This window comes from Choloepus didactylus, chromosome 6, assembly GCF_015220235.1.
Source record: "Choloepus didactylus isolate mChoDid1 chromosome 6, mChoDid1.pri, whole genome shotgun sequence".
NCBI classification, from domain to species: domain Eukaryota; kingdom Metazoa; phylum Chordata; class Mammalia; order Pilosa; family Megalonychidae; genus Choloepus; species Choloepus didactylus.
Window position 1 is genome coordinate 26879878 of NC_051312.1, and position 10740 is coordinate 26890617.

Genomic DNA, 10740 nt, shown 5'->3' on the forward strand with positions numbered 1-10740 from the left:
AGAAATAAATTCATTTCTGTTATAAAATGTGGGCATTTTACCTCACAAATCACTAAAAGTTAAACAAGCAATCAAAAAATTAGGGGAGGCAATTGCATTAGCCTCTTTCAGACATCTTTTTTTACTTCCACTAATTAAATATATAGTATCATTGTATTTATATTCCATTTTATTTCCTACTATATTCTAAAATTATTTTAAGGTATTATGTATTCCACTAGTGACCACCATTAAAACTTAACGTTTGTGTTTGCATCTTAAAAAAACAACTCTATGACTTATACTTGCATTTTTAACTAATTTTGAGTTCAAAAGCATTCAGAGCTACATCCTCCCCAAGTAATTAGTTATATATTCCATTGGAATTGGGAAATGTTTGCCACCTAATGAGCTGTTAAATGATTTTAATTACTGATTGAATGCATTCATTTGTGTCAATGTCGAGATTGAACATGATGTTCTGAAAGATTTGTGGAAAGCATCATGGCATTAATCAGAAAAGACACTTCTGTTTAGTTTTAGATTTTCATTTACTGAAACACTAGAATTATGTCAACCAAATACAGTTTCATGATATGGGTGTTATAAAAAATATTCTCTATAATCACTTCTGACATTGATCTATTAATTTTGTCTTTTCAGGAACTGTTAAGCATTTTTACTTCGTTGGACCATGGAGAATAGAAATAATGTCACTGTGTTTATTCTCTTGGGACTTTGCCAAAACAAGCACATTGAAATACTCTGTTTTGTGTTATTCTTATTTTGTTACATTGCTATTTGGATGGGAAACTTGCTCATAATGGTTTCTATCTCATGCAGTCAGCTAATTGACCAGCCCATGTATCTCTACCTTAATTTCCTCTCACTCTCTGACCTTTTCTACACATCCACAGTGACACCCAAACTAATGACTGATTTACTAGCAGAAAGGAAGACCATTTCATATAATAACTACATGGCACAGCTCTTTTCCACACATTTCTTTGAAGGCATGGAGATCTTTATCCTCACGGGGATGGCCTATGACCACTACATGGCCATCTGCAAGCCCCTGCCTTACACCATTATCATGAGTAGGTGGAGGTGCAACATGATCATCATAGCTTGTTGTACTGGGGGATTGGTATACTCTGTAATACAGTCAGTTTCTTCTCACCATCTTCTTACCCTTCCGTGGTCCCAATGAGAAATCACTACCTCTGTGACGTGTATCCTTTACTGAAACTGGCCTGCACTGACATACAGAATTGGTCTCTTGGTAATTGTAAATTAAGGTCTAATTGCTTTGGTGACTTTTGTGATTTTGATGATATCCTATTCTTTGATATTATACACCATTAGGGCTTACCCTACAGAAAGCTGTAGCAAAGCACTTTCCAATTGCAGCTGTCACATAAGAGTTGTGGTCCTGTTCTTTGTGCCTGTTTCCTTTGTTTATATTAGACCACCCATAAATTTTCCACAAGTTAAAGTATTTGCTGTTTTCTGCACCATCATTGCTCCCATGTTCAATCCTTTGATTTACACTCTTAGAAACTTGGAGATGAAGAATGCTTTGAGGAAAGTTTGGTGCTGTCAATGTTTTCAGAAAGGGAACTAGTTTGTATGAAAAGCATTTCAGATTTTCACCCTAGGCCTTATGAAATAGGCATCTATTCAACTCTAAGCCTTAAAGTAGATCTTGGAAGATATGTAGTGTGCAGTCTTTAACATTTGTCCAGACTTCTTCATAGTTGGTTAATTTTTATTTATTTCCTCATGTTCATTATTCCTCCATTCTCCTCGCTTACTGTACTCAAGTCCTCCTTATCCTTACTTTAACATTTTATTTTGACACTATACAGAAGACTTTCTCTCTCCTGTTGCATCCCTTTTGGCCAAAACTAACAAATGCCATCTGGTAGAGGGGGAAATATAGTTTTTAGAATCTGTGTCCCAGTATCACAATGCAGAGATTAAAAGGGTGAATTTTTCATCTAAGGCCAGTAGATAAATGAGTGGAACAGTTAACCCCTTTGGCTACTCAGCATTTATTATCACTCTTTTATACATTTCAAAATTCATTACTAAAACAGTAACATTTTTCCATTACCACTGAACAAGATGTACATACATACACATATGCATATATAAATCTATGAAACTAAAAATATGAATTATTAAACCTGTCCTTGTTACTGTAGTCATGAAATTTTAGTTAATATTTGTAGCTTAAATAGTTTGTTGCTTTATTTTTCCATTATCTTTTACCATTTGTCTTGAAAATTTTGAGATGCCTTAGAGAATTCCATGGATTGAAGACATTGCTCAACCTTACACTCATTGTGAGGCAATCAACAAATTTTCCCTGGTCATCAATAGCAAAAACCCAGCTCTTTCTTTGTCTCTTGGTTTATTAGAGGCATGAGAAATCCAAAATTCCTGGGTGATATTATCGATTACTAATTCAGTAAAATTACTGCCAGTTTCCCTGATGAAAGCATAACCTCGATGTATCTAAGACCTAAAAACTTGCTGATCTGGAAATGGTGGGACAGGAAGCAAAAATTCTTTAAGTGGGTTTTTAGTGCAATAAGTGTAAGCTACTTGTGCTTACATCCCTTGATATCCATAACAGTTTATACTAGCTGTGGAAGAACCAATATTATATATTGTTCAATTTGTCCTTAAAAATTAAGCTCCAGATTTTCAAGGTGTTGTCTCTGAATTGGTTCTTAAATGTTCAGTAAGACATTTCACCATTCTCTTACATGAGCTACAGAGTAATGGGTACATGGTAAGACAAACAAATTCCTTGGCATTGTGTGCAGGGACACATTTATTTTACTATGAAATAAGGTACTTGATTAGACTCAGTGCTATGTTAGTTACAAGATGATGAATAAGGCATTCCATGAGTTCATAGACTGTGCTGTTATAACTTGCATCTGACCAAACCTTTTGACAAGGACATCCTAGAAACTGGGATAGGCAGTGGAGGTGGAATGACTTCAACACATCAAAGAGTCACCAAAGTAGCCAATGCAGGAGTAGTCAAGGAAACAGAGAGGAGAAAAGAATGCATATGTGAGGCTGATATTCAGTACTGATATTCAGTTGATTTTCAAGCATTAACCAGCAGATGGAGAGATTAAATAAAACAAAATGTTTGCAAGATTTTAGAGCAATTAGAAATCTTATGCATTACTGATGGAGTATAAATTAATACAACCAATTTGTCAATTAGGAAAATAATTGACTTATTGAGCATCCTCTGTTCCTATGCCCTAGAAATCCAATCATAGGTATACACTTAGCAGAGATGTTTAAATATATTCACCAAAAGTGATGGACTTCTGAGGGCATTGTTTGAATAGCCCCATTCTTGTAATAAGTCAAATGTAGAACAAATAAATAGATTGTAGTATATTCATACAATAGAATACAACAATGCTAGAAGGAACTATTACAGCCCATGATATAGAAAAATGTCACAATCTCACAATCATTATGCTGAACAAAAGAAGACAGTCTGAAAGAGTAAATATTATATTATTCCATGTATATAAAGTTGAAAATCGGTAAAATTGATATATGTTATTAGAAGTCAGATAGCAGTTACTTTTGGTGACTGACAGAAGGAATCTTCTCTGTTGCTGCTAAAGTTGTATTTCTTAATCTTAGATGGAGGTTATATCAGCATGTTTATGTTGTTAAAATGTACTCAGTGTATCTTATGATTTTGCAGTTTTTCACATGTGAATTAAATTTCAATGAGAGCCCTATAAAGTAAAATTAGTTGAGGAATTATTAAATGAGCACATTATTGGGGGAATATTCACAACTTTAAAAGGCTATGTTAGGAAAATCAGAGCCTCAAAATTAATTAGCTAAGCATCCAACAAAAGAAACTAGTAAATTACTAGTAGAATACACAAACAGAAAGAGGAGAGTCATAACATAAGAATGAATGAAAAAAAAAAAAGAAACTTTCAATATAAAATATGAACACATTCAGAAGCTTACTATGTATGCACAGTTGCTCATTCATAGGCCCCCCAAATATATTTTCCTTGAAAACCACTTTATTCTTAAACCTTATGGATCTCTCTTAGGGTGAATATTCATACAATTTATTAAATCGACATGCTTTATTAAGTTCTACCCTGGAATCTACTGGGGTCTGAATGTATGTAGTCTAAATATTACATAACTTTCTAACACTTTTAAAAGTCTTAACTCATGAACACATGTGGACCAATATACATCATGTAAGAAATTATGAATCTGCATTTGAGAAGACAACTACAATTTACATAAAATCTTTTCAAATTTATAAAAAGTGGAAAATTTTAAATACATAAAATATCAAAAATGATTCAAGAATTTAACAAAAATCTAAGTTTCTGTAACCATTTAAAATAAAATTAAATTGTTTTTAAAATATAAAATACCAAGTACATAAAGTTTTATAGCAAGTTTCACTAAATATTCAAGAAATAGATAATTATAATCCTATGAATTCCTTCAGAAAATAAACTGAAGAGGAAATATTTTTAATTCAATTATAAAAATACACAACTTTACTATGTTCCAAACTCACTCATGAATATAAATGTGAATACCAAACACAATACTAGCAAAATGTATTCAACTATATGTGGCACTTCATGACTGGTATATGTTTACCAAGAATAGATCCTTCTACATTAGAGATTCACTCATTCAAAGATGAAAATCTATGTTTCCATCGCAAAAAAATATTTTTAAAATGTGGAAGAAATAGTTAGCAGGCAAAGATTGCAAAAAAAAAACTTCTTACTCCTGATGCATGTTATCTGAAGGAAAGAAAAATAAAACTTAGAGTGAATATTTTCAATGTTGAGAGGGTAAAAACATTAAACTTAATCAGGAACAAATCAAGGATGCCTATTATCACCATTTTTATTCAATATACTGGAGGTCCTAGGCAGCATATTATGATAAGCAGAAAAGTTAAAAAATTCCAAGAATTTCAAAGGAAAAAATAAAACTGCTATTCACAATTGATGTGAATGTCTATGAAGAGAAAGAAGCTGTGGCTACATTATAAGAATTATGAAGGGACTATGTGAAGTTTTAATAGGACCATTATACAAGCCAATTGTATTTTTATATATGAACTTTCAACAGAAAATAACACCTGAAAAAATACAATTTATAGTAGAAAAACAAAGATATAAGGTACTAGGGAGGAAATCTCACAAATTTTTTACAAAATTGTAAACTTTTTTTTAATGGTATGATAGCAACTTAAGGAAATGGGGAGATGTTGTACGTTACACTTAGATAAGGAGAAATAATGTTATATAAAAGACTAAATTGGTCTATAGGTTCATTGTAATTTCAACTAATATCTGAGAAGTATTTCTGATGGAATTCATCAAGTTATTCTAAATATATGTTGAACATCAAAGGGCATTAAAACCATTACAATCCTGAAGGATTAAAGAAAATAAGAAGGAAGGGGTATTGGCCCTTGCAAATAACATCACTTATTATACATTATATGAATAAAATCTGTGATTTTAGCACAGGAATTGAATAGTCGAATATAACAAAAATAGTTCAGGAATATACTCATGCATGAACTTGATACAGACAGAAGAAATTGCAAATAGTTGTGGATTAATGACATTAAATAGTGGAGCTGCAATAAATCATCTTCCATTTATGAAATGAAAAGAAAGGAAATTGTATGCTCATCTCACATTATATAAAAATCAATTTTCCAGTAGACTATGTACTTAGTTGAAAAATGCAAACTTACCTTTTAGAAATAAATTATAACTGAATACATTTAACCAGTTATTATTGTGAAGATGTCTTAAAATAAACAAAAGATAACCATAAAGAAAAAAATATGAATTTTACTGCTTCAAATTAAGAACTTTGTTTAAAAATACGTCATAAAGACAGGGGAGAAAATCCCTATACTGGAAGAAGGCATACAAAAAGCTTATGAGATACCAAGGATTAGTGTCCAAAATATATAAACAACCCCTGAGAAGATAAAAGGTAAACAATCCATTTGAAAAAAAAATGATCGAAGATGAAAACAGGCATTTTACAGGAGAGAAAATCCAAATCACCTGTAAAGATCTGAAAAGATGATTAGTAATCAGGGAAATAAATATTAAAATCACAACATAAAAAGATTTAACCCTCATTGATATGGCAAAATTTAAAGTTATGGAAGACCACATGATGGCAAGGATGTGAAACAATGGGAGCTCTTATATACTGCTTGTGAGTGTGTTAATTTTACCACCTGTTAGGGGAGGTATTAAATATTAAATTGAATGTGTGCATTTCCTATGACTCAGTAATTTAATTACTATGTATATACATCAAGTGATACTTTTGTGGTTTTCCAACAAGAGGTGATTTCAAGAATGTTCTCGGCAGCCTTGGGCATATTCACAAAATAATAACAATAAGAAAAATAAAGTAAGAAAAGAAAAGAAAGAAGATGGGAGACAAATCAGTTGTTCAGTAATAGGAGAATGGATAAATTATATGGTTTTCATACAAAGAAATAACTAAAGAAAGAAAAATGAGGGAAGTAAACACAGTCATCAGATCCATGAAACTCAAAAAATTATTTTGAGGGAAAGATGTCATTTGTAGAAGATTCAAAGTCAAAAACAGGTAAAAATAGACAATATATTGCTTCAGGTTATAGATATATGAATTAATGCTATCAATGTAAAAGTAAACAAGAGATACATTACCACATAATCCAGAAAGTATCTCCACTGAGTAGGAGGGAAGCGATATTTTGGGGACAGGACTTCAGACACATGACAGGCACTAACAATATTCTATTTCTTAACAGGTCTGGTGGTATAAAGGAGTTCATTTTATTTTGAATTTTTTTCTCTAGATATAGATGTAGATGAAGATATAGTTATAGATTTAGATTTAGATTAAAGGTATAGAAATATATATACACACATAAGCACACATATAATTACTACTTTATTCAACATATAAATATTTACAGTTAAAATTATAAAAGTTATCATCAATGTTATGAAGAGCAGATATTTGCTGGAAAATAATAGTGAATTATACAATCCACTGGAAAATTCCACAGGAAGTCAGTGTAAATGTTAAAGAAAGATAATATGTAAGATAAGAGCCATAAGGAAGAATAAACATATACATATAAGTGGAATTCTAGAATTTGAGAAGCAAAATCAAGTGAGCAATTTGAGAAAATCTTCTTGAATTTAGGAAAGACATAATTGAGGTGTATATTACTCACCTACTAATAACCCTTGATTGTCAATCACAATAGCTGGAGATAGGACAGTACCTAATATACCTTAGTGAAATGTATGGACTTTTAGACTTGAAAAGTGTGGACTCTCCCCTGGGGCTGTGCAGTGACCTGACCCTTGTTATTGACCTAAAAGCAATGACCCATGATGAAAACAAATAAAGTCAATGAGAATTGATGAGAATAAATCAAATTTTAAGAAAGCAAGCATGATTTTGCAAGGAAACCACTTCAGGTGAGTTTACTGCACAATTTCCAGATGAGTTCTATTTGTCTGAAAGTTGGACAAATAGAATTGGTTCTCTTCTGGAACAAAGGAGGGGCCTAATTCTGCTCATCCAGAGGTTTAAGGGAATTTTGGTGTTCAAGATTCTCAGACTCAACCTCAAACATCACTATCCCAGATTTGAGGATTCCGTTTCTCAGGGCCTTATTGTTCATATAAGAGACACTAAAGCCTAAAGTCCTGACACCCTTATAACCAAATTCTGGACCTGAGTGCTGCATTGTCTGTTTTTTGGCTTCTGGACATCAGAACTCCAAGGGAAGACACCTGGCTTTCACAGCATTCCTTCAGTTGCAGTAGGCCAAGTAAAGCTACCACATTCTTTAAGTTAACTCTGGTGCCATCAACAGAAATCAGAAAACATCACAATTCTTGTATATATCCCCCTTACCATTCAGGCTTTGCAGTCATTGCAAATCCCAAGAACCTCATCATCTGCCTTCATTGCATCTTAGTTACAGGTGAGACACTCTTGCTTAGTGCCCTGCATGTGCAATCCAGATGTGAGGGGAGTTAAAGCCTGTAGAGGTGACTCTGTCCTCTGGAAATGGGAACCAGTGGAATATTCTTCTATTTTCTCCTTCCAAATTAATTGTCTGAGATATGGTAGTTTAGTTTATGCAGCTACTCAAAAAACAATCCTGCAAGATGGAGGGAACACTTGTCCTTGACACCAAATAACCCCGTTTAAAACTGCACACCATTATATTCTCTCTTCTTTGCTGCCTTCTTTTCATTTTATCTCACCATTGAATTTAAACTCAAACTTTTGCTTACTTTTTATTTCTTAGGAAACCCAGGTTAAGATATTTGCTTTCAGAAGTAGTCAAGGGTTATAATTTCCCAGGTAATTCATTTTAAATGCCACTTGGAAATTAATTAGAAAATTTATATATCTGTTTCCACCCTTGAAACCACAATGGATATACAACTTTTGGATAAGGGGAAAAACATTTTTCAGCTTAAATGATAGTGATGATTTTATTTCCTTTGAATTTCAAAAGTCATGAGACTGCTTCCCTCTGCAGAGAAAACAGGGGAGCCCTAAAACCAAGACTCACACAGTCATAAAGCAAGTGAAATTTATTAATCTTTGGCAGTGAAGTTAAATATTTATTCTGGCTGCAATCTAAACACTGAATACAGTTTTGTTTCAGAGTTAAAGGAGTTTATCTAATGATTTCATCTACTAGTAGGTAAAAATCTATCCAACCGATAAGAAATAAATATTTATTACAAATAGAAAAAAATGACTTTTCATTTATATATAAAATATGAATTATGTTTTACTCTATAAATTTGCCAATTTAACTTCCTTTGAAGTGTGCATTGCCTGTGTTTCCTTCAATCTTTTGCATATATTTTATATAGTAAGTTCCCATTAGTTAAGTAAAATGCAATGAATGATTAGTTCCATATCCTTCAGAAGAGATTAAAATGAAGCAGACCTTTTAAAAAATGATTTTAGGAAATCCATAAAAGAAATAATAATGACATTATTCAATGCATCATATGGGGTTCATTAAAGAAAATTAAATTGATAAACAAATGAAATTAAGGGGATGCATGAGAGTAGAAATTCATCACTCCCTTTCTCCTTTGCAACTCTATACATGATATGTATGCAGGGGAATTAAAAGTGTGGAATGTTATGGGTTTAAAACACCATAAACCAGAGGATCCTGGACATCAATGTGGAATAAGTGTAATGGGTGAAGAGGATAATGTGACCAGTAAAAGAGAAAGGAAGTAACATTTGTTCTGCTGAGAACTGGTACCAGAGATAGGAGAAAATTTTGAAGCTGTGTGGAAAGAAACTTCCTGGGTGATAAAACTCAGGTTGCAGGAAAAACATAAAAGGGAATATATTTCTAGAATAATTCCAAGAATAGTTTGGACCTGAAAACTATGTTATCAATATCCACATAGTAAAAAAGAATTAAAACATGGCTAAGAGAAATCTGCCATGATGTACGGGATGAATTGCAAAGGGGCAAGGAGCTATTAAAATTGCAATGAAATATGGTTGTCACATTCAAGGAGACCAGGCTGAGCACTGTAATGAGACTTTACAATTAAGAATTAGAAAGGAACCAGAACAGGAGGGATCCTAGAGTATTACTCCTCACTGAGTATCCTAAATTGTCTATTAGGTGCACATAGGTCAGGGAACAAGTTTGCTACCCCATATATCCTTCAGAGAGAAAGTCTAATTTAATGCTCTAACTCCACCACTTTACATAGTTAAACTCCTTCCTTGATTACCAATTTAGCATGCAGACCCTTTCCTTAAAGCTGAAATTTTCCTGGTGAACTTTTACTCATGTTTATATGTTCTAAAAATAAAAAAATATATATAACTTTACTGTTTAACAATATTATGTGTTTAGCTTGGAAACAGTTCATTTCAGCTGTATCCTTTGTCAAATCATCCAGGAATGACTGTGGTTTGCTGGAACAGGCACTAGATTGGGAGTTAGGAGACACATTTTCTACCATTTACTAAATGAGGACAATAAAATCCTGTGAGACAACTTTATTTATCTGTGTTATGGAATAGGTAGTAAGCCTACAAAATCTTGAAAAGTATGATAAAGATATATGTAATTAATCAGAAAACTGGCAAGTCAGCAAAATCTAATACACACACATACACACACACACACACACACACACACACACAAAGTGGATTGTATCTAACCTAGGGAGAAAAAAATCTAGAAAAGGAGAAAAGAGATTGCATTTACAATAATAATAAAACTACAAGTCAATTACAAATAAATTTTAATAAGATAAACTTTGGGCCAAAAGAAAGAACCATGTGACCTTGTTTAAAGCTATAAAATGAATGCAGACAAATAGAACCACATATCAGAGTTGTGGATGAGGAGATGATATCATAAAAGCCACAATTCCATGAATTAATATATGACTTCAATGCAATTCCCACTAAAATTGCAAATTTTCTTTTTGTTTTTAATAAAATAATACTAAAGTTTATATACGAAGAAAAATGCCCAAGAGGTAATAAATGTGTCTGTATTAGTTGGGATAGTGTTCAGTCTCATTCATTAGAACACAATTTAGGAACTTATGCACCTACCTGTTATTTTCCTTTAATGTAAAAATAAGTCCAGAAAAATAGAAT

General features: G+C 32.4%; 1 pseudogene; it reads left to right on the forward strand.

Annotated features, from left to right (window-relative positions):
• Positions 1-673: 673 nt before the first annotated feature.
• LOC119536787 lies at positions 674-1603 on the forward strand (annotated as a pseudogene).
• Positions 1604-10740: the final 9137 nt, after the last annotated feature.